General features: G+C 76.9%; 24 non-coding genes across 24 annotated transcripts; all 24 read right to left on the reverse strand.

Moving 5' to 3' along the window:
- Window positions 1-250: 250 nt before the first annotated feature.
- On the reverse strand, window positions 251-369 carry LOC125962453 (5S ribosomal RNA). The gene has a single exon (XR_007473974.1). It is a non-coding gene; the product is annotated as a 5S ribosomal RNA (ribosomal RNA).
- Window positions 370-1,295: 926 nt separating this feature from the next.
- On the reverse strand, window positions 1,296-1,414 carry LOC125962454 (5S ribosomal RNA). The gene has a single exon (XR_007473975.1). It is a non-coding gene; the product is annotated as a 5S ribosomal RNA (ribosomal RNA).
- A 926-nt stretch (window positions 1,415-2,340) lies between these two features.
- LOC125962455 (5S ribosomal RNA) lies at window positions 2,341-2,459 on the reverse strand. The gene has a single exon (XR_007473976.1). It is a non-coding gene; the product is annotated as a 5S ribosomal RNA (ribosomal RNA).
- Window positions 2,460-3,385: 926 nt separating this feature from the next.
- On the reverse strand, window positions 3,386-3,504 carry LOC125962456 (5S ribosomal RNA). The gene has a single exon (XR_007473977.1). It is a non-coding gene; the product is annotated as a 5S ribosomal RNA (ribosomal RNA).
- A 934-nt stretch (window positions 3,505-4,438) lies between these two features.
- LOC125962457 (5S ribosomal RNA) lies at window positions 4,439-4,557 on the reverse strand. The gene has a single exon (XR_007473978.1). It is a non-coding gene; the product is annotated as a 5S ribosomal RNA (ribosomal RNA).
- Window positions 4,558-5,483: 926 nt separating this feature from the next.
- Window positions 5,484-5,602, reverse strand: LOC125962459 (5S ribosomal RNA). The gene has a single exon (XR_007473980.1). It is a non-coding gene; the product is annotated as a 5S ribosomal RNA (ribosomal RNA).
- A 926-nt stretch (window positions 5,603-6,528) lies between these two features.
- LOC125962460 (5S ribosomal RNA) lies at window positions 6,529-6,647 on the reverse strand. Its single transcript, XR_007473981.1, has one exon. It is a non-coding gene; the product is annotated as a 5S ribosomal RNA (ribosomal RNA).
- A 926-nt stretch (window positions 6,648-7,573) lies between these two features.
- On the reverse strand, window positions 7,574-7,692 carry LOC125962485 (5S ribosomal RNA). Its single transcript, XR_007474006.1, has one exon. It is a non-coding gene; the product is annotated as a 5S ribosomal RNA (ribosomal RNA).
- A 903-nt stretch (window positions 7,693-8,595) lies between these two features.
- LOC125962461 (5S ribosomal RNA) lies at window positions 8,596-8,714 on the reverse strand. Its single transcript, XR_007473982.1, has one exon. It is a non-coding gene; the product is annotated as a 5S ribosomal RNA (ribosomal RNA).
- Window positions 8,715-9,640: 926 nt separating this feature from the next.
- Window positions 9,641-9,759, reverse strand: LOC125962462 (5S ribosomal RNA). The gene has a single exon (XR_007473983.1). It is a non-coding gene; the product is annotated as a 5S ribosomal RNA (ribosomal RNA).
- Window positions 9,760-10,693: 934 nt separating this feature from the next.
- LOC125962463 (5S ribosomal RNA) lies at window positions 10,694-10,812 on the reverse strand. Its single transcript, XR_007473984.1, has one exon. It is a non-coding gene; the product is annotated as a 5S ribosomal RNA (ribosomal RNA).
- A 926-nt stretch (window positions 10,813-11,738) lies between these two features.
- Window positions 11,739-11,857, reverse strand: LOC125962464 (5S ribosomal RNA). The gene has a single exon (XR_007473985.1). It is a non-coding gene; the product is annotated as a 5S ribosomal RNA (ribosomal RNA).
- A 926-nt stretch (window positions 11,858-12,783) lies between these two features.
- On the reverse strand, window positions 12,784-12,902 carry LOC125962465 (5S ribosomal RNA). Its single transcript, XR_007473986.1, has one exon. It is a non-coding gene; the product is annotated as a 5S ribosomal RNA (ribosomal RNA).
- A 926-nt stretch (window positions 12,903-13,828) lies between these two features.
- LOC125962466 (5S ribosomal RNA) lies at window positions 13,829-13,947 on the reverse strand. Its single transcript, XR_007473987.1, has one exon. It is a non-coding gene; the product is annotated as a 5S ribosomal RNA (ribosomal RNA).
- Window positions 13,948-14,873: 926 nt separating this feature from the next.
- On the reverse strand, window positions 14,874-14,992 carry LOC125962467 (5S ribosomal RNA). Its single transcript, XR_007473988.1, has one exon. It is a non-coding gene; the product is annotated as a 5S ribosomal RNA (ribosomal RNA).
- Window positions 14,993-15,918: 926 nt separating this feature from the next.
- On the reverse strand, window positions 15,919-16,037 carry LOC125962468 (5S ribosomal RNA). Its single transcript, XR_007473989.1, has one exon. It is a non-coding gene; the product is annotated as a 5S ribosomal RNA (ribosomal RNA).
- A 926-nt stretch (window positions 16,038-16,963) lies between these two features.
- Window positions 16,964-17,082, reverse strand: LOC125962470 (5S ribosomal RNA). The gene has a single exon (XR_007473991.1). It is a non-coding gene; the product is annotated as a 5S ribosomal RNA (ribosomal RNA).
- Window positions 17,083-18,008: 926 nt separating this feature from the next.
- LOC125962471 (5S ribosomal RNA) lies at window positions 18,009-18,127 on the reverse strand. The gene has a single exon (XR_007473992.1). It is a non-coding gene; the product is annotated as a 5S ribosomal RNA (ribosomal RNA).
- Window positions 18,128-19,053: 926 nt separating this feature from the next.
- LOC125962472 (5S ribosomal RNA) lies at window positions 19,054-19,172 on the reverse strand. Its single transcript, XR_007473993.1, has one exon. It is a non-coding gene; the product is annotated as a 5S ribosomal RNA (ribosomal RNA).
- A 926-nt stretch (window positions 19,173-20,098) lies between these two features.
- Window positions 20,099-20,217, reverse strand: LOC125962473 (5S ribosomal RNA). The gene has a single exon (XR_007473994.1). It is a non-coding gene; the product is annotated as a 5S ribosomal RNA (ribosomal RNA).
- Window positions 20,218-21,143: 926 nt separating this feature from the next.
- Window positions 21,144-21,262, reverse strand: LOC125962474 (5S ribosomal RNA). The gene has a single exon (XR_007473995.1). It is a non-coding gene; the product is annotated as a 5S ribosomal RNA (ribosomal RNA).
- A 926-nt stretch (window positions 21,263-22,188) lies between these two features.
- On the reverse strand, window positions 22,189-22,306 carry LOC125962484 (5S ribosomal RNA). Its single transcript, XR_007474005.1, has one exon. It is a non-coding gene; the product is annotated as a 5S ribosomal RNA (ribosomal RNA).
- Window positions 22,307-23,250: 944 nt separating this feature from the next.
- On the reverse strand, window positions 23,251-23,368 carry LOC125962494 (5S ribosomal RNA). Its single transcript, XR_007474015.1, has one exon. It is a non-coding gene; the product is annotated as a 5S ribosomal RNA (ribosomal RNA).
- A 936-nt stretch (window positions 23,369-24,304) lies between these two features.
- On the reverse strand, window positions 24,305-24,423 carry LOC125962475 (5S ribosomal RNA). Its single transcript, XR_007473996.1, has one exon. It is a non-coding gene; the product is annotated as a 5S ribosomal RNA (ribosomal RNA).
- Window positions 24,424-24,435: the final 12 nt, after the last annotated feature.

Here is a 24,435-nt window from a genome sequence, read left to right on the forward strand (position 1 = left end):
CGAAAGGACGGCAAGTGGGCCCGCGGCGGAGTCTGGGTCCGGGCCAGCCACCCCGGGAGCGTCTGGGGTGCGGCTGCCTTCCAGGGCCGCCTTCTGGCCGGCCGGGCCGGCGGGGAGCGCCCCCGCCGGCGCGCGCCGTGGTGGGAGGGGCCTGAGGAGGTGGGGCCTGCCGCGGGGCCCGGCGGGGGCGGAGCCGGCGGCCCCCGCCGCGGGCGAGTAAAGGAGAAGGCGGGCGGAGCGGGAGGCAAAAAGCCTACAGCACCCGGTATTCCCAGGCGGTCTCCCATCCAAGTACTAACCAGGCCCGACCCTGCTTAGCTTCCGAGATCAGACGAGATCGGGCGCGTTCAGGGTGGTATGGCCGTAGACGGGGGCGGGGGCCGCGGGCTGCCTCTTGAGGCCCAGTTTCGCTGGCGCTGGCGCCTTAACGCCAGCCTGGCGGCCGGCCCGCCCCGGCAGGGCCCCCTCGCCCGCCCAGGCAGGGGGAACGGAGGTCTCGGGTATCGGGCGGCGGCGGAGGGTTTGGCGACCACCTCCCAGCCCAGGGCGGCCGTGACCCAGCAAACCCTTCGGCGCTTGGCGCCCCGCCCAAGATCCCGCACGTCGCTCACAGGGACGTGGCCCCGGAGGCTTCAGGGCCCGGGGCCCGCGGTCCCTTGGGCATCGGCCCTGCCGGCCCACGCGGCGCTAGGCGCAGCCCGGCCGCAGCCCGGGCCGGCCCTCCTGCCCGACGGCAGCTGGCCCGAAGCCACTGGGAGCCACCATTGAGTCGCCACGGCCCCTCAGCCCCGGCAAGGCCACCCTTGCCCCCACACCCCCCGCCGAGCTCAGGACCCCGCCCCTGGTGGCCGGCAGGCCCGGGGAAGCGGCCCCTGCCCTCGATCCCGCTCCCGCACCCGGCCGCGGTGACACGCCAGCGGGGCGGGGTGGGGGTGGGGGGCTTTTGTCGGAGGGAGCTGTGGAGGGACACACCGGCACACAGGTGGCGGCGCCGGGGCTGGGCGCCGGTGGGGGCGGCCAGGTGCAGGTCGAGGGGCTCGCGGGCCGAAAGGACGGCAAGTGGGCCCGCGGCGGAGTCTGGGTCCGGGCCAGCCACCCCGGGAGCGTCTGGGGTGCGGCTGCCTTCCAGGGCCGCCTTCTGGCCGGCCGGGCCGGCGGGGAGCGCCCCCGCCGGCGCGCGCCGTGGTGGGAGGGGCCTGAGGAGGTGGGGCCTGCCGCGGGGCCCGGCGGGGGCGGAGCCGGCGGCCCCCGCCGCGGGCGAGTAAAGGAGAAGGCGGGCGGAGCGGGAGGCAAAAAGCCTACAGCACCCGGTATTCCCAGGCGGTCTCCCATCCAAGTACTAACCAGGCCCGACCCTGCTTAGCTTCCGAGATCAGACGAGATCGGGCGCGTTCAGGGTGGTATGGCCGTAGACGGGGGCGGGGGCCGCGGGCTGCCTCTTGAGGCCCAGTTTCGCTGGCGCTGGCGCCTTAACGCCAGCCTGGCGGCCGGCCCGCCCCGGCAGGGCCCCCTCGCCCGCCCAGGCAGGGGGAACGGAGGTCTCGGGTATCGGGCGGCGGCGGAGGGTTTGGCGACCACCTCCCAGCCCAGGGCGGCCGTGACCCAGCAAACCCTTCGGCGCTTGGCGCCCCGCCCAAGATCCCGCACGTCGCTCACAGGGACGTGGCCCCGGAGGCTTCAGGGCCCGGGGCCCGCGGTCCCTTGGGCATCGGCCCTGCCGGCCCACGCGGCGCTAGGCGCAGCCCGGCCGCAGCCCGGGCCGGCCCTCCTGCCCGACGGCAGCTGGCCCGAAGCCACTGGGAGCCACCATTGAGTCGCCACGGCCCCTCAGCCCCGGCAAGGCCACCCTTGCCCCCACACCCCCCGCCGAGCTCAGGACCCCGCCCCTGGTGGCCGGCAGGCCCGGGGAAGCGGCCCCTGCCCTCGATCCCGCTCCCGCACCCGGCCGCGGTGACACGCCAGCGGGGCGGGGTGGGGGTGGGGGGCTTTTGTCGGAGGGAGCTGTGGAGGGACACACCGGCACACAGGTGGCGGCGCCGGGGCTGGGCGCCGGTGGGGGCGGCCAGGTGCAGGTCGAGGGGCTCGCGGGCCGAAAGGACGGCAAGTGGGCCCGCGGCGGAGTCTGGGTCCGGGCCAGCCACCCCGGGAGCGTCTGGGGTGCGGCTGCCTTCCAGGGCCGCCTTCTGGCCGGCCGGGCCGGCGGGGAGCGCCCCCGCCGGCGCGCGCCGTGGTGGGAGGGGCCTGAGGAGGTGGGGCCTGCCGCGGGGCCCGGCGGGGGCGGAGCCGGCGGCCCCCGCCGCGGGCGAGTAAAGGAGAAGGCGGGCGGAGCGGGAGGCAAAAAGCCTACAGCACCCGGTATTCCCAGGCGGTCTCCCATCCAAGTACTAACCAGGCCCGACCCTGCTTAGCTTCCGAGATCAGACGAGATCGGGCGCGTTCAGGGTGGTATGGCCGTAGACGGGGGCGGGGGCCGCGGGCTGCCTCTTGAGGCCCAGTTTCGCTGGCGCTGGCGCCTTAACGCCAGCCTGGCGGCCGGCCCGCCCCGGCAGGGCCCCCTCGCCCGCCCAGGCAGGGGGAACGGAGGTCTCGGGTATCGGGCGGCGGCGGAGGGTTTGGCGACCACCTCCCAGCCCAGGGCGGCCGTGACCCAGCAAACCCTTCGGCGCTTGGCGCCCCGCCCAAGATCCCGCACGTCGCTCACAGGGACGTGGCCCCGGAGGCTTCAGGGCCCGGGGCCCGCGGTCCCTTGGGCATCGGCCCTGCCGGCCCACGCGGCGCTAGGCGCAGCCCGGCCGCAGCCCGGGCCGGCCCTCCTGCCCGACGGCAGCTGGCCCGAAGCCACTGGGAGCCACCATTGAGTCGCCACGGCCCCTCAGCCCCGGCAAGGCCACCCTTGCCCCCACACCCCCCGCCGAGCTCAGGACCCCGCCCCTGGTGGCCGGCAGGCCCGGGGAAGCGGCCCCTGCCCTCGATCCCGCTCCCGCACCCGGCCGCGGTGACACGCCAGCGGGGCGGGGTGGGGGTGGGGGGCTTTTGTCGGAGGGAGCTGTGGAGGGACACACCGGCACACAGGTGGCGGCGCCGGGGCTGGGCGCCGGTGGGGGCGGCCAGGTGCAGGTCGAGGGGCTCGCGGGCCGAAAGGACGGCAAGTGGGCCCGCGGCGGAGTCTGGGTCCGGGCCAGCCACCCCGGGAGCGTCTGGGGTGCGGCTGCCTTCCAGGGCCGCCTTCTGGCCGGCCGGGCCGGCGGGGAGCGCCCCCGCCGGCGCGCGCCGTGGTGGGAGGGGCCTGAGGAGGTGGGGCCTGCCGCGGGGCCCGGCGGGGGCGGAGCCGGCGGCCCCCGCCGCGGGCGAGTAAAGGAGAAGGCGGGCGGAGCGGGAGGCAAAAAGCCTACAGCACCCGGTATTCCCAGGCGGTCTCCCATCCAAGTACTAACCAGGCCCGACCCTGCTTAGCTTCCGAGATCAGACGAGATCGGGCGCGTTCAGGGTGGTATGGCCGTAGACGGGGGCGGGGGCCGCGGGCTGCCTCTTGAGGCCCAGTTTCGCTGGCGCTGGCGCCTTAACGCCAGCCTGGCGGCCGGCCCGCCCCGGCAGGGCCCCCTCGCCCGCCCAGGCAGGGGGAACGGAGGTCTCGGGTATCGGGCGGCGGCGGAGGGTTTGGCGACCACCTCCCAGCCCAGGGCGGCCGTGACCCAGCAAACCCTTCGGCGCTTGGCGCCCCGCCCAAGATCCCGCACGTCGCTCACAGGGACGTGGCCCCGGAGGCTTCAGGGCCCGGGGCCCGCGGTCCCTTGGGCATCGGCCCTGCCGGCCCACGCGGCGCGAGGCGCAGCCCGGCCGCAGCCCGGGCCGGCCCTCCTGCCCGACAGCAGCTGGCCCGAAGCCACTGGGAGCCACCATTGAGTCGCCACGGCCCCTCAGCCCCGGCAAGGCCACCCTTGCCCCCACACCCCCCGCCGAGCTCAGGACCCCGCCCCTGGTGGCCGGCAGGCCCGGGGAAGCGGCCCCTGCCCTCGATCCCGCTCCCGCACCCGGCCGCGGTGACACGCCAGAGGGGCGGGGTGGGGGTGGGGGGCTTTTGTCGGAGGGAGCTGTGGAGGGACACACCGGCACACAGGTGGCGGCGCCGGGGCTGGGCGCCGGTGGGGGCGGCCAGGTGCAGGTCGAGGGGCTCGCGGGCCGAAAGGACGGCAAGTGGGCCCGCGGCGGAGTCTGGGTCCGGGCCAGCCACCCCGGGAGCGTCTGGGGTGCGGCCGCCTTCCAGGGCCGCCTTCTGGCCGCCTGGCCGGCCGGGCCGGCGGGGAGCGCCCCCGCCGGCGCGCGCCGTGGTGGGAGGGGCCTGAGGAGGTGGGGCCTGCCGCGGGGCCCGGCGGGGGCGGAGCCGGCGGCCCCCGCCGCGGGCGAGTAAAGGAGAAGGCGGGCGGAGCGGGAGGCAAAAAGCCTACAGCACCCGGTATTCCCAGGCGGTCTCCCATCCAAGTACTAACCAGGCCCGACCCTGCTTAGCTTCCGAGATCAGACGAGATCGGGCGCGTTCAGGGTGGTATGGCCGTAGACGGGGGCGGGGGCCGCGGGCTGCCTCTTGAGGCCCAGTTTCGCTGGCGCTGGCGCCTTAACGCCAGCCTGGCGGCCGGCCCGCCCCGGCAGGGCCCCCTCGCCCGCCCAGGCAGGGGGAACGGAGGTCTCGGGTATCGGGCGGCGGCGGAGGGTTTGGCGACCACCTCCCAGCCCAGGGCGGCCGTGACCCAGCAAACCCTTCGGCGCTTGGCGCCCCGCCCAAGATCCCGCACGTCGCTCACAGGGACGTGGCCCCGGAGGCTTCAGGGCCCGGGGCCCGCGGTCCCTTGGGCATCGGCCCTGCCGGCCCACGCGGCGCTAGGTGCAGCCCGGCCGCAGCCCGGGCCGGCCCTCCTGCCCGACGGCAGCTGGCCCGAAGCCACTGGGAGCCACCATTGAGTCGCCACGGCCCCTCAGCCCCGGCAAGGCCACCCTTGCCCCCACACCCCCCGCCGAGCTCAGGACCCCGCCCCTGGTGGCCGGCAGGCCCGGGGAAGCGGCCCCTGCCCTCGATCCCGCTCCCGCACCCGGCCGCGGTGACACGCCAGCGGGGCGGGGTGGGGGTGGGGGGCTTTTGTCGGAGGGAGCTGTGGAGGGACACACCGGCACACAGGTGGCGGCGCCGGGGCTGGGCGCCGGTGGGGGCGGCCAGGTGCAGGTCGAGGGGCTCGCGGGCCGAAAGGACGGCAAGTGGGCCCGCGGCGGAGTCTGGGTCCGGGCCAGCCACCCCGGGAGCGTCTGGGGTGCGGCTGCCTTCCAGGGCCGCCTTCTGGCCGGCCGGGCCGGCGGGGAGCGCCCCCGCCGGCGCGCGCCGTGGTGGGAGGGGCCTGAGGAGGTGGGGCCTGCCGCGGGGCCCGGCGGGGGCGGAGCCGGCGGCCCCCGCCGCGGGCGAGTAAAGGAGAAGGCGGGCGGAGCGGGAGGCAAAAAGCCTACAGCACCCGGTATTCCCAGGCGGTCTCCCATCCAAGTACTAACCAGGCCCGACCCTGCTTAGCTTCCGAGATCAGACGAGATCGGGCGCGTTCAGGGTGGTATGGCCGTAGACGGGGGCGGGGGCCGCGGGCTGCCTCTTGAGGCCCAGTTTCGCTGGCGCTGGCGCCTTAACGCCAGCCTGGCGGCCGGCCCGCCCCGGCAGGGCCCCCTCGCCCGCCCAGGCAGGGGGAACGGAGGTCTCGGGTATCGGGCGGCGGCGGAGGGTTTGGCGACCACCTCCCAGCCCAGGGCGGCCGTGACCCAGCAAACCCTTCGGCGCTTGGCGCCCCGCCCAAGATCCCGCACGTCGCTCACAGGGACGTGGCCCCGGAGGCTTCAGGGCCCGGGGCCCGCGGTCCCTTGGGCATCGGCCCTGCCGGCCCACGCGGCGCTAGGCGCAGCCCGGCCGCAGCCCGGGCCGGCCCTCCTGCCCGACGGCAGCTGGCCCGAAGCCACTGGGAGCCACCATTGAGTCGCCACGGCCCCTCAGCCCCGGCAAGGCCACCCTTGCCCCCACACCCCCCGCCGAGCTCAGGACCCCGCCCCTGGTGGCCGGCAGGCCCGGGGAAGCGGCCCCTGCCCTCGATCCCGCTCCCGCACCCGGCCGCGGTGACACGCCAGCGGGGCGGGGTGGGGGTGGGGGGCTTTTGTCGGAGGGAGCTGTGGAGGGACACACCGGCACACAGGTGGCGGCGCCGGGGCTGGGCGCCGGTGGGGGCGGCCAGGTGCAGGTCGAGGGGCTCGCGGGCCGAAAGGACGGCAAGTGGGCCCGCGGCGGAGTCTGGGTCCGGGCCAGCCACCCCGGGAGCGTCTGGGGTGCGGCTGCCTTCCAGGGCCGCCTTCTGGCCGGCCGGGCCGGCGGGGAGCGCCCCCGCCGGCGCGCGCCGTGGTGGGAGGGGCCTGAGGAGGTGGGGCCTGCCGCGGGGCCCGGCGGGGGCGGAGCCGGCGGCCCCCGCCGCGGGCGAGTAAAGGAGAAGGCGGGCGGAGCGGGAGGCAAAAAGCCTACAGCACCCGGTATTCCCAGGCGGTCTCCCATCCAAGTACTAACCAGGCCCGACCCTGCTTAGCTTCCGAGATCAGACGAGATCGGGCGCGTTCAGGGTGGTATGGCCGTAGACGGGGGCGGGGGCCGCGGGCTGCCTCTTGAGGCCCAGTTTCGCTGGCGCTGGCGCCTTAACGCCAGCCTGGCGGCCGGCCCGCCCCGGCAGGGCCCCCTCGCCCGCCCAGGCAGGGGGAACGGAGGTCTCGGGTATCGGGCGGCGGCGGAGGGTTTGGCGACCACCTCCCAGCCCAGGGCGGCCGTGACCCAGCAAACCCTTCGGCGCTTGGCGCCCCGCCCAAGATCCCGCACGTCGCTCACAGGGACGTGGCCCCGGAGGCTTCAGGGCCCGGGGCCCGCGGTCCCTTGGGCATCGGCCCTGCCGGCCCATGCGGCGCTAGGCGCAGCCCGGCCGCAGCCCGGGCCGGCCCTCCTGCCCGACGGCAGCTGGCCCGAAGCCACTGGGAGCCACCATTGAGTCGCCACGGCCCCTCAGCCCCGGCAAGGCCACCCTTGCCCCCACACCCCCCGCCGAGCTCAGGACCCCGCCCCTGGTGGCCGGCAGGCCCGGGGAAGCGGCCCCTGCCCTCGATCCCGCTCCCGCACCCGGCCGCGGTGACACGCCAGCGGGGCGGGGTGGGGGTGGGGGGCTTTTGTCGGAGGGAGCTGTGGAGGGACACACCGGCACACAGGTGGCGGCGCCGGGGCTGGGCGCCGGTGGGGGCGGCCAGGTGCAGGTCGAGGGGCTCGCGGGCCGAAAGGACGGCAAGTGGGCCCGCGGCGGAGTCTGGGTCCGGGCCAGCCACCCCGGGAGCGTCTGGGGTGCGGCTGCCTTCCAGGGCCGCCTTCTGGCCGGCCGGGCCGGCGGGGAGCGCCCCCGCCGGCGCGCGCCGTGGTGGGAGGGGCCTGAGGAGGTGGGGCCTGCCGCGGGGCCCGGCGGGGGCGGAGCCGGCGGCCCCCGCCGCGGGCGAGTAAAGGAGAAGGCGGGCGGAGCGGGAGGCAAAAAGCCTACAGCACCCGGTATTCCCAGGCCGTCTCCCATCCAAGTACTAACCAGGCCCGACCCTGCTTAGCTTCCGAGATCAGACGAGATCGGGCGCGTTCAGGGTGGTATGGCCGTAGACGGGGGCGGGGGCCGCGGGCTGCCTCTTGAGGCCCAGTTTCGCTGGCGCTGGCGCCTTAACGCCAGCCTGGCGGCCGGCCCGCCCAGGCAGGGGGAACGGAGGTCTCGGGTATCGGGCGGCGGCGGAGGGTTTGGCGACCACCTCCCAGCCCAGGGCGGCCGTGACCCAGCAAACCCTTCGGCGCTTGGCGCCCCGCCCAAGATCCCGCACGTCGCTCACAGGGACGTGGCCCCGGAGGCTTCAGGGCCCGGGGCCCGCGGTCCCTTGGGCATCGGCCCTGCCGGCCCACGCGGCGCGAGGCGCAGCCCGGCCGCAGCCCGGGCCGGCCCTCCTGCCCGACGGCAGCTGGCCCGAAGCCACTGGGAGCCACCATTGAGTCGCCACGGCCCCTCAGCCCCGGCAAGGCCACCCTTGCCCCCACACCCCCCGCCGAGCTCAGGACCCCGCCCCTGGTGGCCGGCAGGCCCGGGGAAGCGGCCCCTGCCCTCGATCCCGCTCCCGCACCCGGCCGCGGTGACACGCCAGAGGGGCGGGGTGGGGGTGGGGGGCTTTTGTCGGAGGGAGCTGTGGAGGGACACACCGGCACACAGGTGGCGGCGCCGGGGCTGGGCGCCGGTGGGGGCGGCCAGGTGCAGGTCGAGGGGCTCGCGGGCCGAAAGGACGGCAAGTGGGCCCGCGGCGGAGTCTGGGTCCGGGCCAGCCACCCCGGGAGCGTCTGGGGTGCGGCTGCCTTCCAGGGCCGCCTTCTGGCCGGCCGGGCCGGCGGGGAGCGCCCCCGCCGGCGCGCGCCGTGGTGGGAGGGGCCTGAGGAGGTGGGGCCTGCCGCGGGGCCCGGCGGGGGCGGAGCCGGCGGCCCCCGCCGCGGGCGAGTAAAGGAGAAGGCGGGCGGAGCGGGAGGCAAAAAGCCTACAGCACCCGGTATTCCCAGGCGGTCTCCCATCCAAGTACTAACCAGGCCCGACCCTGCTTAGCTTCCGAGATCAGACGAGATCGGGCGCGTTCAGGGTGGTATGGCCGTAGACGGGGGCGGGGGCCGCGGGCTGCCTCTTGAGGCCCAGTTTCGCTGGCGCTGGCGCCTTAACGCCAGCCTGGCGGCCGGCCCGCCCCGGCAGGGCCCCCTCGCCCGCCCAGGCAGGGGGAACGGAGGTCTCGGGTATCGGGCGGCGGCGGAGGGTTTGGCGACCACCTCCCAGCCCAGGGCGGCCGTGACCCAGCAAACCCTTCGGCGCTTGGCGCCCCGCCCAAGATCCCGCACGTCGCTCACAGGGACGTGGCCCCGGAGGCTTCAGGGCCCGGGGCCCGCGGTCCCTTGGGCATCGGCCCTGCCGGCCCACGCGGCGCTAGGCGCAGCCCGGCCGCAGCCCGGGCCGGCCCTCCTGCCCGACGGCAGCTGGCCCGAAGCCACTGGGAGCCACCATTGAGTCGCCACGGCCCCTCAGCCCCGGCAAGGCCACCCTTGCCCCCACACCCCCCGCCGAGCTCAGGACCCCGCCCCTGGTGGCCGGCAGGCCCGGGGAAGCGGCCCCTGCCCTCGATCCCGCTCCCGCACCCGGCCGCGGTGACACGCCAGCGGGGCGGGGTGGGGGTGGGGGGCTTTTGTCGGAGGGAGCTGTGGAGGGACACACCGGCACACAGGTGGCGGCGCCGGGGCTGGGCGCCGGTGGGGGCGGCCAGGTGCAGGTCGAGGGGCTCGCGGGCCGAAAGGACGGCAAGTGGGCCCGCGGCGGAGTCTGGGTCCGGGCCAGCCACCCCGGGAGCGTCTGGGGTGCGGCCGCCTTCCAGGGCCGCCTTCTGGCCGGCCGGGCCGGCGGGGAGCGCCCCCGCCGGCGCGCGCCGTGGTGGGAGGGGCCTGAGGAGGTGGGGCCTGCCGCGGGGTCCGGCGGGGGCGGAGCCGGCGGCCCCCGCCGCGGGCGAGTAAAGGAGAAGGCGGGCGGAGCGGGAGGCAAAAAGCCTACAGCACCCGGTATTCCCAGGCGGTCTCCCATCCAAGTACTAACCAGGCCCGACCCTGCTTAGCTTCCGAGATCAGACGAGATCGGGCGCGTTCAGGGTGGTATGGCCGTAGACGGGGGCGGGGGCCGCGGGCTGCCTCTTGAGGCCCAGTTTCGCTGGCGCTGGCGCCTTAACGCCAGCCTGGCGGCCGGCCCGCCCCGGCAGGGCCCCCTCGCCCGCCCAGGCAGGGGGAACGGAGGTCTCGGGTATCGGGCGGCGGCGGAGGGTTTGGCGACCACCTCCCAGCCCAGGGCGGCCGTGACCCAGCAAACCCTTCGGCGCTTGGCGCCCCGCCCAAGATCCCGCACGTCGCTCACAGGGACGTGGCCCCGGAGGCTTCAGGGCCCGGGGCCCGCGGTCCCTTGGGCATCGGCCCTGCCGGCCCACGCGGCGCTAGGCGCAGCCCGGCCGCAGCCCGGGCCGGCCCTCCTGCCCGACGGCAGCTGGCCCGAAGCCACTGGGAGCCACCATTGAGTCGCCACGGCCCCTCAGCCCCGGCAAGGCCACCCTTGCCCCCACACCCCCCGCCGAGCTCAGGACCCCGCCCCTGGTGGCCGGCAGGCCCGGGGAAGCGGCCCCTGCCCTCGATCCCGCTCCCGCACCCGGCCGCGGTGACACGCCAGCGGGGCGGGGTGGGGGTGGGGGGCTTTTGTCGGAGGGAGCTGTGGAGGGACACACCGGCACACAGGTGGCGGCGCCGGGGCTGGGCGCCGGTGGGGGCGGCCAGGTGCAGGTCGAGGGGCTCGCGGGCCGAAAGGACGGCAAGTGGGCCCGCGGCGGAGTCTGGGTCCGGGCCAGCCACCCCGGGAGCGTCTGGGGTGCGGCCGCCTTCCAGGGCCGCCTTCTGGCCGCCTGGCCGGCCGGGCCGGCGGGGAGCGCCCCCGCCGGCGCGCGCCGTGGTGGGAGGGGCCTGAGGAGGTGGGGCCTGCCGCGGGGTCCGGCGGGGGCGGAGCCGGCGGCCCCCGCCGCGGGCGAGTAAAGGAGAAGGCGGGCGGAGCGGGAGGCAAAAAGCCTACAGCACCCGGTATTCCCAGGCGGTCTCCCATCCAAGTACTAACCAGGCCCGACCCTGCTTAGCTTCCGAGATCAGACGAGATCGGGCGCGTTCAGGGTGGTATGGCCGTAGACGGGGGCGGGGGCCGCGGGCTGCCTCTTGAGGCCCAGTTTCGCTGGCGCTGGCGCCTTAACGCCAGCCTGGCGGCCGGCCCGCCCCGGCAGGGCCCCCTCGCCCGCCCAGGCAGGGGGAACGGAGGTCTCGGGTATCGGGCGGCGGCGGAGGGTTTGGCGACCACCTCCCAGCCCAGGGCGGCCGTGACCCAGCAAACCCTTCGGCGCTTGGCGCCCCGCCCAAGATCCCGCACGTCGCTCACAGGGACGTGGCCCCGGAGGCTTCAGGGCCCGGGGCCCGCGGTCCCTTGGGCATCGGCCCTGCCGGCCCACGCGGCGCTAGGCGCAGCCCGGCCGCAGCCCGGGCCGGCCCTCCTGCCCGACGGCAGCTGGCCCGAAGCCACTGGGAGCCACCATTGAGTCGCCACGGCCCCTCAGCCCCGGCAAGGCCACCCTTGCCCCCACACCCCCCGCCGAGCTCAGGACCCCGCCCCTGGTGGCCGGCAGGCCCGGGGAAGCGGCCCCTGCCCTCGATCCCGCTCCCGCACCCGGCCGCGGTGACACGCCAGCGGGGCGGGGTGGGGGTGGGGGGCTTTTGTCGGAGGGAGCTGTGGAGGGACACACCGGCACACAGGTGGCGGCGCCGGGGCTGGGCGCCGGTGGGGGCGGCCAGGTGCAGGTCGAGGGGCTCGCGGGCCGAAAGGACGGCAAGTGGGCCCGCGGCGGAGTCTGGGTCCGGGCCAGCCACCCCGGGAGCGTCTGGGGTGCGGCTGCCTTCCAGGGCCGCCTTCTGGCCGGCCGGGCCGGCGGGGAGCGCCCCCGCCGGCGCGCGCCGTGGTGGGAGGGGCCTGAGGAGGTGGGGCCTGCCGCGGGGCCCGGCGGGGGCGGAGCCGGCGGCCCCCGCCGCGGGCGAGTAAAGGAGAAGGCGGGCGGAGCGGGAGGCAAAAAGCCTACAGCACCCGGTATTCCCAGGCGGTCTCCCATCCAAGTACTAACCAGGCCCGACCCTGCTTAGCTTCCGAGATCAGACGAGATCGGGCGCGTTCAGGGTGGTATGGCCGTAGACGGGGGCGGGGGCCGCGGGCTGCCTCTTGAGGCCCAGTTTCGCTGGCGCTGGCGCCTTAACGCCAGCCTGGCGGCCGGCCCGCCCAGGCAGGGCCCCCTCGCCCGCCCAGGCAGGGGGAACGGAGGTCTCGGGTATCGGGCGGCGGCGGAGGGTTTGGCGACCACCTCCCAGCCCAGGGCGGCCGTGACCCAGCAAACCCTTCGGCGCTTGGCGCCCCGCCCAAGATCCCGCACGTCGCTCACAGGGACGTGGCCCCGGAGGCTTCAGGGCCCGGGGCCCGCGGTCCCTTGGGCATCGGCCCTGCCGGCCCACGCGGCGCTAGGCGCAGCCCGGCCGCAGCCCGGGCCGGCCCTCCTGCCCGACGGCAGCTGGCCCGAAGCCACTGGGAGCCACCATTGAGTCGCCACGGCCCCTCAGCCCCGGCAAGGCCACCCTTGCCCCCACACCCCCCGCCGAGCTCAGGACCCCGCCCCTGGTGGCCGGCAGGCCCGGGGAAGCGGCCCCTGCCCTCGATCCCGCTCCCGCACCCGGCCGCGGTGACACGCCAGCGGGGCGGGGTGGGGGTGGGGGGCTTTTGTCGGAGGGAGCTGTGGAGGGACACACCGGCACACAGGTGGCGGCGCCGGGGCTGGGCGCCGGTGGGGGCGGCCAGGTGCAGGTCGAGGGGCTCGCGGGCCGAAAGGACGGCAAGTGGGCCCGCGGCGGAGTCTGGGTCCGGGCCAGCCACCCCGGGAGCGTCTGGGGTGCGGCTGCCTTCCAGGGCCGCCTTCTGGCCGGCCGGGCCGGCGGGGAGCGCCCCCGCCGGCGCGCGCCGTGGTGGGAGGGGCCTGAGGAGGTGGGGCCTGCCGCGGGGCCCGGCGGGGGCGGAGCCGGCGGCCCCCGCCGCGGGCGAGTAAAGGAGAAGGCGGGCGGAGCGGGAGGCAAAAAGCCTACAGCACCCGGTATTCCCAGGCGGTCTCCCATCCAAGTACTAACCAGGCCCGACCCTGCTTAGCTTCCGAGATCAGACGAGATCGGGCGCGTTCAGGGTGGTATGGCCGTAGACGGGGGCGGGGGCCGCGGGCTGCCTCTTGAGGCCCAGTTTCGCTGGCGCTGGCGCCTTAACGCCAGCCTGGCGGCCGGCCCGCCCCGGCAGGGCCCCCTCGCCCGCCCAGGCAGGGGGAACGGAGGTCTCGGGTATCGGGCGGCGGCGGAGGGTTTGGCGACCACCTCCCAGCCCAGGGCGGCCGTGACCCAGCAAACCCTTCGGCGCTTGGCGCCCCGCCCAAGATCCCGCACGTCGCTCACAGGGACGTGGCCCCGGAGGCTTCAGGGCCCGGGGCCCGCGGTCCCTTGGGCATCGGCCCTGCCGGCCCACGCGGCGCTAGGCGCAGCCCGGCCGCAGCCCGGGCCGGCCCTCCTGCCCGACGGCAGCTGGCCCGAAGCCACTGGGAGCCACCATTGAGTCGCCACGGCCCCTCAGCCCCGGCAAGGCCACCCTTGCCCCCACACCCCCCGCCGAGCTCAGGACCCCGCCCCTGGTGGCCGGCAGGCCCGGGGAAGCGGCCCCTGCCCTCGATCCCGCTCCCGCACCCGGCCGCGGTGACACGCCAGCGGGGCGGGGTGGGGGTGGGGGGCTTTTGTCGGAGGGAGCTGTGGAGGGACACACCGGCACACAGGTGGCGGCGCCGGGGCTGGGCGCCGGTGGGGGCGGCCAGGTGCAGGTCGAGGGGCTCGCGGGCCGAAAGGACGGCAAGTGGGCCCGCGGCGGAGTCTGGGTCCGGGCCAGCCACCCCGGGAGCGTCTGGGGTGCGGCTGCCTTCCAGGGCCGCCTTCTGGCCGGCCGGGCCGGCGGGGAGCGCCCCCGCCGGCGCGCGCCGTGGTGGGAGGGGCCTGAGGAGGTGGGGCCTGCCGCGGGGCCCGGCGGGGGCGGAGCCGGCGGCCCCCGCCGCGGGCGAGTAAAGGAGAAGGCGGGCGGAGCGGGAGGCAAAAAGCCTACAGCACCCGGTATTCCCAGGCGGTCTCCCATCCAAGTACTAACCAGGCCCGACCCTGCTTAGCTTCCGAGATCAGACGAGATCGGGCGCGTTCAGGGTGGTATGGCCGTAGACGGGGGCGGGGGCCGCGGGCTGCCTCTTGAGGCCCAGTTTCGCTGGCGCTGGCGCCTTAACGCCAGCCTGGCGGCCGGCCCGCCCCGGCAGGGCCCCCTCGCCCGCCCAGGCAGGGGGAACGGAGGTCTCGGGTATCGGGCGGCGGCGGAGGGTTTGGCGACCACCTCCCAGCCCAGGGCGGCCGTGACCCAGCAAACCCTTCGGCGCTTGGCGCCCCGCCCAAGATCCCGCACGTCGCTCACAGGGACGTGGCCCCGGAGGCTTCAGGGCCCGGGGCCCGCGGTCCCTTGGGCATCGGCCCTGCCGGCCCACGCGGCGCTAGGCGCAGCCCGGCCGCAGCCCGGGCCGGCCCTCCTGCCCGACGGCAGCTGGCCCGAAGCCACTGGGAGCCACCATTGAGTCGCCACGGCCCCTCAGCCCCGGCAAGGCCACCCTTGCCCCCACACCCCCCGCCGAGCTCAGGACCCCGCCCCTGGTGGCCGGCAGGCCCGGGGAAGCGGCCCCTGCCCTCGATCCCGCTCCCGCACCCGGCCGCGGTGACACGCCAGCGGGGCGGGGTGGGGGTGGGGGGCTTTTGTCGGAGGGAGCTGTGGAGGGACACACCGGCACACAGGTGGCGGCGCCGGGGCTGGGCGCCGGTGGGGGCGGCCAGGTGCAGGTCGAGGGGCTCGCGGGCCGAAAGGACGGCAAGTGGGCCCGCGGCGGAGTCTGGGTCCGGGCCAGCCACCCCGGGAGCGTCTGGGGTGCGGCTGCCTTCCAGGGCCGCCTTCTGGCCGGCCGGGCCGGCGGGGAGCGCCCCCGCCGGCGCGCGCCGTGGTGGGAGGGGCCTGAGGAGGTGGGGCCTGCCGCGGGGCCCGGCGGGGGCGGAGCCGGCGGCCCCCGCCGCGGGCGAGTAAAGGAGAAGGCGGGCGGAGCGGGAGGCAAAAAGCCTACAGCACCCGGTATTCCCAGGCGGTCTCCCATCCAAGTACTAACCAGGCCCGACCCTGCTTAGCTTCCGAGATCAGACGAGATCGGGCGCGTTCAGGGTGGTATGGCCGTAGACGGGGGCGGGGGCCGCGGGCTGCCTCTTGAGGCCCAGTTTCGCTGGCGCTGGCGCCTTAACGCCAGCCTGGCGGCCGGCCCGCCCCGGCAGGGCCCCCTCGCCCGCCCAGGCAGGGGGAACGGAGGTCTCGGGTATCGGGCGGCGGCGGAGGGTTTGGCGACCACCTCCCAGCCCAGGGCGGCCGTGACCCAGCAAACCCTTCGGCGCTTGGCGCCCCGCCCAAGATCCCGCACGTCGCTCACAGGGACGTGGCCCCGGAGGCTTCAGGGCCCGGGGCCCGCGGTCCCTTGGGCATCGGCCCTGCCGGCCCACGCGGCGCTAGGCGCAGCCCGGCCGCAGCCCGGGCCGGCCCTCCTGCCCGACGGCAGCTGGCCCGAAGCCACTGGGAGCCACCATTGAGTCGCCACGGCCCCTCAGCCCCGGCAAGGCCACCCTTGCCCCCACACCCCCCGCCGAGCTCAGGACCCCGCCCCTGGTGGCCGGCAGGCCCGGGGAAGCGGCCCCTGCCCTCGATCCCGCTCCCGCACCCGGCCGCGGTGACACGCCAGCGGGGCGGGGTGGGGGTGGGGGGCTTTTGTCGGAGGGAGCTGTGGAGGGACACACCGGCACACAGGTGGCGGCGCCGGGGCTGGGCGCCGGTGGGGGCGGCCAGGTGCAGGTCGAGGGGCTCGCGGGCCGAAAGGACGGCAAGTGGGCCCGCGGCGGAGTCTGGGTCCGGGCCAGCCACCCCGGGAGCGTCTGGGGTGCGGCTGCCTTCCAGGGCCGCCTTCTGGCCGGCCGGGCCGGCGGGGAGCGCCCCCGCCGGCGCGCGCCGTGGTGGGAGGGGCCTGAGGAGGTGGGGCCTGCCGCGGGGCCCGGCGGGGGCGGAGCCGGCGGCCCCCGCCGCGGGCGAGTAAAGGAGAAGGCGGGCGGAGCGGGAGGCAAAAAGCCTACAGCACCCGGTATTCCCAGGCGGTCTCCCATCCAAGTACTAACCAGGCCCGACCCTGCTTAGCTTCCGAGATCAGACGAGATCGGGCGCGTTCAGGGTGGTATGGCCGTAGACGGGGGCGGGGGCCGCGGGCTGCCTCTTGAGGCCCAGTTTCGCTGGCGCTGGCGCCTTAACGCCAGCCTGGCGGCCGGCCCGCCCCGGCAGGGCCCCCTCGCCCGCCCAGGCAGGGGGAACGGAGGTCTCGGGTATCGGGCGGCGGCGGAGGGTTTGGCGACCACCTCCCAGCCCAGGGCGGCCGTGACCCAGCAAACCCTTCGGCGCTTGGCGCCCCGCCCAAGATCCCGCACGTCGCTCACAGGGACGTGGCCCCGGAGGCTTCAGGGCCCGGGGCCCGCGGTCCCTTGGGCATCGGCCCTGCCGGCCCACGCGGCGCTAGGCGCAGCCCGGCCGCAGCCCGGGCCGGCCCTCCTGCCCGACGGCAGCTGGCCCGAAGCCACTGGGAGCCACCATTGAGTCGCCACGGCCCCTCAGCCCCGGCAAGGCCACCCTTGCCCCCACACCCCCCGCCGAGCTCAGGACCCCGCCCCTGGTGGCCGGCAGGCCCGGGGAAGCGGCCCCTGCCCTCGATCCCGCTCCCGCACCCGGCCGCGGTGACACGCCAGCGGGGCGGGGTGGGGGTGGGGGGCTTTTGTCGGAGGGAGCTGTGGAGGGACACACCGGCACACAGGTGGCGGCGCCGGGGCTGGGCGCCGGTGGGGGCGGCCAGGTGCAGGTCGAGGGGCTCGCGGGCCGAAAGGACGGCAAGTGGGCCCGCGGCGGAGTCTGGGTCCGGGCCAGCCACCCCGGGAGCGTCTGGGGTGCGGCTGCCTTCCAGGGCCGCCTTCTGGCCGGCCGGGCCGGCGGGGAGCGCCCCCGCCGGCGCGCGCCGTGGTGGGAGGGGCCTGAGGAGGTGGGGCCTGCCGCGGGGCCCGGCGGGGGCGGAGCCGGCGGCCCCCGCCGCGGGCGAGTAAAGGAGAAGGCGGGCGGAGCGGGAGGCAAAAAGCCTACAGCACCCGGTATTCCCAGGCGGTCTCCCATCCAAGTACTAACCAGGCCCGACCCTGCTTAGCTTCCGAGATCAGACGAGATCGGGCGCGTTCAGGGTGGTATGGCCGTAGACGGGGGCGGGGGCCGCGGGCTGCCTCTTGAGGCCCAGTTTCGCTGGCGCTGGCGCCTTAACGCCAGCCTGGCGGCCGGCCCGCCCCGGCAGGGCCCCCTCGCCCGCCCAGGCAGGGGGAACGGAGGTCTCGGGTATCGGGCGGCGGCGGAGGGTTTGGCGACCACCTCCCAGCCCAGGGCGGCCGTGACCCAGCAAACCCTTCGGCGCTTGGCGCCCCGCCCAAGATCCCGCACGTCGCTCACAGGGACGTGGCCCCGGAGGCTTCAGGGCCCGGGGCCCGCGGTCCCTTGGGCATCGGCCCTGCCGGCCCACGCGGCGCTAGGCGCAGCCCGGCCGCAGCCCGGGCCGGCCCTCCTGCCCGACGGCAGCTGGCCCGAAGCCACTGGGAGCCACCATTGAGTCGCCACGGCCCCTCAGCCCCGGCAAGGCCACCCTTGCCCCCACACCCCCCGCCGAGCTCAGGACCCCGCCCCTGGTGGCCGGCAGGCCCGGGGAAGCGGCCCCTGCCCTCGATCCCGCTCCCGCACCCGGCCGCGGTGACACGCCAGCGGGGCGGGGTGGGGGTGGGGGGCTTTTGTCGGAGGGAGCTGTGGAGGGACACACCGGCACACAGGTGGCGGCGCCGGGGCTGGGCGCCGGTGGGGGCGGCCAGGTGCAGGTCGAGGGGCTCGCGGGCCGAAAGGACGGCAAGTGGGCCCGCGGCGGAGTCTGGGTCCGGGCCAGCCACCCCGGGAGCGTCTGGGGTGCGGCTGCCTTCCAGGGCCGCCTTCTGGCCGGCCGGGCCGGCGGGGAGCGCCCCCGCCGGCGCGCGCCGTGGTGGGAGGGGCCTGAGGAGGTGGGGCCTGCCGCGGGGCCCGGCGGGGGCGGAGCCGGCGGCCCCCGCCGCGGGCGAGTAAAGGAGAAGGCGGGCGGAGCGGGAGGCAAAAAGCCTACAGCACCCGGTATTCCCAGGCGGTCTCCCATCCAAGTACTAACCAGGCCCGACCCTGCTTAGCTTCCGAGATCAGACGAGATCGGGCGCGTTCAGGGTGGTATGGCCGTAGACGGGGGCGGGGGCCGCGGGCTGCCTCTTGAGGCCCAGTTTCGCTGGCGCTGGCGCCTTAACGCCAGCCTGGCGGCCGGCCCGCCCCGGCAGGGCCCCCTCGCCCGCCCAGGCAGGGGGAACGGAGGTCTCGGGTATCGGGCGGCGGCGGAGGGTTTGGCGACCACCTCCCAGCCCAGGGCGGCCGTGACCCAGCAAACCCTTCGGCGCTTGGCGCCCCGCCCAAGATCCCGCACGTCGCTCACAGGGACGTGGCCCCGGAGGCTTCAGGGCCCGGGGCCCGCGGTCCCTTGGGCATCGGCCCTGCCGGCCCACGCGGCGCTAGGCGCAGCCCGGCCGCAGCCCGGGCCGGCCCTCCTGCCCGACGGCAGCTGGCCCGAAGCCACTGGGAGCCACCATTGAGTCGCCACGGCCCCTCAGCCCCGGCAAGGCCACCCTTGCCCCCACACCCCCCGCCGAGCTCAGGACCCCGCCCCTGGTGGCCGGCAGGCCCGGGGAAGCGGCCCCTGCCCTCGATCCCGCTCCCGCACCCGGCCGCGGTGACACGCCAGCGGGGCGGGGTGGGGGTGGGGGGCTTTTGTCGGAGGGAGCTGTGGAGGGACACACCGGCACACAGGTGGCGGCGCCGGGGCTGGGCGCCGGTGGGGGCGGCCAGGTGCAGGTCGAGGGGCTCGCGGGCCGAAAGGACGGCAAGTGGGCCCGCGGCGGAGTCTGGGTCCGGGCCAGCCACCCCGGGAGCGTCTGGGGTGCGGCTGCCTTCCAGGGCCGCCTTCTGGCCGGCCGGGCCGGCGGGGAGCGCCCCCGCCGGCGCGCGCCGTGGTGGGAGGGGCCTGAGGAGGTGGGGCCTGCCGCGGGGCCCGGCGGGGGCGGAGCCGGCGGCCCCCGCCGCGGGCGAGTAAAGGAGAAGGCGGGCGGAGCGGGAGGCAAAAAGCCTACAGCACCCGGTATTCCCAGGCGGTCTCCCATCCAAGTACTAACCAGGCCCGACCCTGCTTAGCTTCCGAGATCAGACGAGATCGGGCGCGTTCAGGGTGGTATGGCCGTAGACGGGGGCGGGGGCCGCGGGCTGCCTCTTGAGGCCCAGTTTCGCTGGCGCTGGCGCCTTAACGCCAGCCTGGCGGCCGGCCCGCCCCGGCAGGGCCCCCTCGCCCGCCCAGGCAGGGGGAACGGAGGTCTCGGGTATCGGGCGGCGGCGGAGGGTTTGGCGACCACCTCCCAGCCCAGGGCGGCCGTGACCCAGCAAACCCTTCGGCGCTTGGCGCCCCGCCCAAGATCCCGCACGTCGCTCACAGGGACGTGGCCCCGGAGGCTTCAGGGCCCGGGGCCCGCGGTCCCTTGGGCATCGGCCCTGCCGGCCCACGCGGCGCTAGGCGCAGCCCGGCCGCAGCCCGGGCCGGCCCTCCTGCCCGACGGCAGCTGGCCCGAAGCCACTGGGAGCCACCATTGAGTCGCCACGGCCCCTCAGCCCCGGCAAGGCCACCCTTGCCCCCACACCCCCCGCCGAGCTCAGGACCCCGCCCCTGGTGGCCGGCAGGCCCGGGGAAGCGGCCCCTGCCCTCGATCCCGCTCCCGCACCCGGCCGCGGTGACACGCCAGCGGGGCGGGGTGGGGGTGGGGGGCTTTTGTCGGAGGGAGCTGTGGAGGGACACACCGGCACACAGGTGGCGGCGCCGGGGCTGGGCGCCGGTGGGGGCGGCCAGGTGCAGGTCGAGGGGCTCGCGGGCCGAAAGGACGGCAAGTGGGCCCGCGGCGGAGTCTGGGTCCGGGCCAGCCACCCCGGGAGCGTCTGGGGTGCGGCTGCCTTCCAGGGCCGCCTTCTGGCCGGCCGGGCCGGCGGGGAGCGCCCCCGCCGGCGCGCGCCGTGGTGGGAGGGGCCTGAGGAGGTGGGGCCTGCCGCGGGGCCCGGCGGGGGCGGAGCCGGCGGCCCCCGCCGCGGGCGAGTAAAGGAGAAGGCGGGCGGAGCGGGAGGCAAAAAGCCTACAGCACCCGGTATTCCCAGGCGGTCTCCCATCCAAGTACTAACCAGGCCCGACCCTGCTTAGCTTCCGAGATCAGACGAGATCGGGCGCGTTCAGGGTGGTATGGCCGTAGACGGGGGCGGGGGCCGCGGGCTGCCTCTTGAGGCCCAGTTTCGCTGGCGCTGGCGCCTTAACGCCAGCCTGGCGGCCGGCCCGCCCCGGCAGGGCCCCCTCGCCCGCCCAGGCAGGGGGAACGGAGGTCTCGGGTATCGGGCGGCGGCGGAGGGTTTGGCGACCACCTCCCAGCCCAGGGCGGCCGTGACCCAGCAAACCCTTCGGCGCTTGGCGCCCCGCCCAAGATCCCGCACGTCGCTCACAGGGACGTGGCCCCGGAGGCTTCAGGGCCCGGGGCCCGCGGTCCCTTGGGCATCGGCCCTGCCGGCCCACGCGGCGCTAGGCGCAGCCCGGCCGCAGCCCGGGCCGGCCCTCCTGCCCGACGGCAGCTGGCCCGAAGCCACTGGGAGCCACCATTGAGTCGCCACGGCCCCTCAGCCCCGGCAAGGCCACCCTTGCCCCCACACCCCCCGCCGAGCTCAGGACCCCGCCCCTGGTGGCCGGCAGGCCCGGGGAAGCGGCCCCTGCCCTCGATCCCGCTCCCGCACCCGGCCGCGGTGACACGCCAGCGGGGCGGGGTGGGGGTGGGGGGCTTTTGTCGGAGGGAGCTGTGGAGGGACACACCGGCACACAGGTGGCGGCGCCGGGGCTGGGCGCCGGTGGGGGCGGCCAGGTGCAGGTCGAGGGGCTCGCGGGCCGAAAGGACGGCAAGTGGGCCCGCGGCGGAGTCTGGGTCCGGGCCAGCCACCCCGGGAGCGTCTGGGGTGCGGCTGCCTTCCAGGGCCGCCTTCTGGCCGGCCGGGCCGGCGGGGAGCGCCCCCGCCGGCGCGCGCCGTGGTGGGAGGGGCCTGAGGAGGTGGGGCCTGCCGCGGGGCCCGGCGGGGGCGGAGCCGGCGGCCCCCGCCGCGGGCGAGTAAAGGAGAAGGCGGGCGGAGCGGGAGGCAAAAAGCCTACAGCACCCGGTATTCCCAGGCGGTCTCCCATCCAAGTACTAACCAGGCCCGACCCTGCTTAGCTTCCGAGATCAGACGAGATCGGGCGCGTTCAGGGTGGTATGGCCGTAGACGGGGGCGGGGGCCGCGGGCTGCCTCTTGAGGCCCAGTTTCGCTGGCGCTGGCGCCTTAACGCCAGCCTGGCGGCCGGCCCGCCCCGGCAGGGCCCCCTCGCCCGCCCAGGCAGGGGGAACGGAGGTCTCGGGTATCGGGCGGCGGCGGAGGGTTTGGCGACCACCTCCCAGCCCAGGGCGGCCGTGACCCAGCAAACCCTTCGGCGCTTGGCGCCCCGCCCAAGATCCCGCACGTCGCTCACAGGGACGTGGCCCCGGAGGCTTCAGGGCCCGGGGCCCGCGGTCCCTTGGGCATCGGCCCTGCCGGCCCACGCGGCGCTAGGCGCAGCCCGGCCGCAGCCCGGGCCGGCCCTCCTGCCCGACGGCAGCTGGCCCGAAGCCACTGGGAGCCACCATTGAGTCGCCACGGCCCCTCAGCCCCGGCAAGGCCACCCTTGCCCCCACACCCCCCGCCGAGCTCAGGACCCCGCCCCTGGTGGCCGGCAGGCCCGGGGAAGCGGCCCCTGCCCTCGATCCCGCTCCCGCACCCGGCCGCGGTGACACGCCAGCGGGGCGGGGTGGGGGTGGGGGGCTTTTGTCGGAGGGAGCTGTGGAGGGACACACCGGCACACAGGTGGCGGCGCCGGGGCTGGGCGCCGGTGGGGGCGGCCAGGTGCAGGTCGAGGGGCTCGCGGGCCGAAAGGACGGCAAGTGGGCCCGCGGCGGAGTCTGGGTCCGGGCCAGCCACCCCGGGAGCGTCTGGGGTGCGGCTGCCTTCCAGGGCCGCCTTCTGGCCGGCCGGGCCGGCGGGGAGCGCCCCCGCCGGCGCGCGCCGTGGTGGGAGGGGCCTGAGGAGGTGGGGCCTGCCGCGGGGCCCGGCGGGGGCGGAGCCGGCGGCCCCCGCCGCGGGCGAGTAAAGGAGAAGGCGGGCGGAGCGGGAGGCAAAAAGCCTACAGCACCCGGTATTCCCAGGCGGTCTCCCATCAAGTACTAACCAGGCCCGACCCTGCTTAGCTTCCGAGATCAGACGAGATCGGGCGCGTTCAGGGTGGTATGGCCGTAGACGGGGGCGGGGGCCGCGGGCTGCCTCTTGAGGCCCAGTTTCGCTGGCGCTGGCGCCTTAACGCCAGCCTGGCGGCCGGCCCGCCCAGGCAGGGCCCCCTCGCCCGCCCAGGGCAGGGGGAACGGGAGGTCTCGGGTATCGGGCGGCGGCGGAGGGTTTTGGCGACCACCTCCCAGCCCAGGGCGGCCGTGACCCAGCAAACCCTTCGGGCGCTTGGCGCCCCGCCCAAGATCCCCGCACGTCGCTCACAGGGACGTGGCCCCGGAGGCTTCAGGGCCCGGGGCCCGCGGTCCCCTTGGGCATCGGCCCTGCCGGCCCACGCGGCGCTAGGCGCAGCCCGGCCGCAGCCCGGGCCGGCCCTCCTGCCCGACGGCAGCTGGCCCGAAGCCACTGGGAGCCACCATTGAGTCGCCACGGCCCCTCAGCCCCCGGCAAGGCCACCCTTGCCCCCACACCCCCCGCCGAGCTCAGGGACCCCGCCCCTGGTGGCCGGCAGGCCCGGGGGGAAGCGGCCCCTGCCCTCGATCCCGCTCCCGCACCCGGCCGCGGTGACACGCCAGCGGGGGCGGGGTGGGGGTGGGGGGCTTTTGTCGGAGGGAGCTGTGGAGGGACACACCGGCACACAGGTGGCGGCGCCGGGGCTGGGCGCCGGTTGGGGGGCGGCCAGGTGCAGGTCGAGGGGCTCGCGGGCCCGAAAGGACGGCAAGTGGGCCCGCGGCGGAGTCTGGGTCCGGGCCAGCCACCCCGGGAGCGTCTGGGGTGCGGCTGCCTTCCAGGGCCGCCTTCTGGCCGGCCGGGCCGGCGGGGAGCGCCCCCGCCGGCGCGCGCCGTGGTGGGAGGGGGCCTGAGGAGGTGGGGCCTGCCGCGGGGGCCCGGCGGGGGCGGAGCCGGCGGCCCCCGCCGCTGGCGAGTAAAGGAGAAGGGCGGGCGGGAGCGGGAGGCAAAAAGCCTACAGCACCCGGTATTCCCAGGCGGTCTCCCATCCAAGTACTAACCAGGCCGACCCTGCTTAGCTTCCGAGATCAGACGAGATCGGGCGCGTTCAGGGTGGTATGGCCGTAGACGGGGGCGGGGGCCGCGGGGCTGCCTCTTGAGGCCCAGTTTCGCTGGCGCTGGCGCCTTAACGCCAGCCTGGCGGCCGGGCCCCGCCCCGGCAGGGCCCCCTCGCCCGCCCAGGCAGGGGAACGGAGGTCTCGGGTATCGGGCGGCGGCGGAGGGTTTGGCGACCACCTCCCAGCCCAGGGCGGCCGTGACCCAGCAAACCCTTCGGCGCTTGGCGCCCCCGCCCAAGATCCCGCACGTCGCTCACAGGGACGTGGCCCCGGAGGCTTCAGGGCCCGGGGGCCCGCGGTCCCTTGGGCATCGGCCCTGCCGGCCCACGCGGCGCGTAGGCGCAGCCCGGCCGCAGCCCGGGCCGGCCCTCCTGCCCGACGGCAGCTGGCCCGAAGCCACTGGGAGCCACCATTGAGTCGCCACGGCCCCTCAGCCCCGGCAAGGCCCACCCTTGCCCACACACCCCCCGCCGAGCTCAGGACCCCCGCCCCTGGTGGCCGGCAGGCCCGGGAAGCGGCCCCTGCCCTCGATCCCGCTCCCCGCACCCGGCCGCGGTGACACGCCAGCGGGGCGGGGTGGGGGTGGGGGGGCTTTTGTCGAGGGAGCTGTGGAGGGACACACCGGCACACAGGTGGCGGCGCCGGGGCTGGGCGCCGGTGGGGGCGGCCAGGTGCAGGTCGAGGGGCTCGCGGGCCGAAAGGACGGCAAGTGGGCCCGCGGCGGAGTCTGGGTCCGGGCCAGCCACCCCGGGAGCGTCTGGGGTGCGGCTGCCTTCCAGGGGCCGCCTTCCTGGCCCGGCCGGGCCGGCGGGGAGCGCCCCCGCCGGCGCGCGCCGTGGTGGGAGGGGCCTGAGGAGGTGGGGCCTGCCGCGGGGCCCGGCGGGGGCGGAGCCGGCGGCCCCCGCCGCGGGCGAGTAAAGGAGAAGGCGGGCGGAGCGGGAGGCAAAAAGCCTACAGCACCCGGTATTCCCAGGCGGTCTCCCATCCAAGTACTAACCAGGCCCGACCCTGCTTAGCTTCCGAGATCAGACGAGATCGGGCGCGTTCAGGGTGGTATGGCCGTAGACGGGGGCGGGGGC

Source organism: Orcinus orca, chromosome 19, assembly GCF_937001465.1.
Source record: "Orcinus orca chromosome 19, mOrcOrc1.1, whole genome shotgun sequence".
Lineage (NCBI taxonomy): Eukaryota > Metazoa > Chordata > Mammalia > Artiodactyla > Delphinidae > Orcinus > Orcinus orca.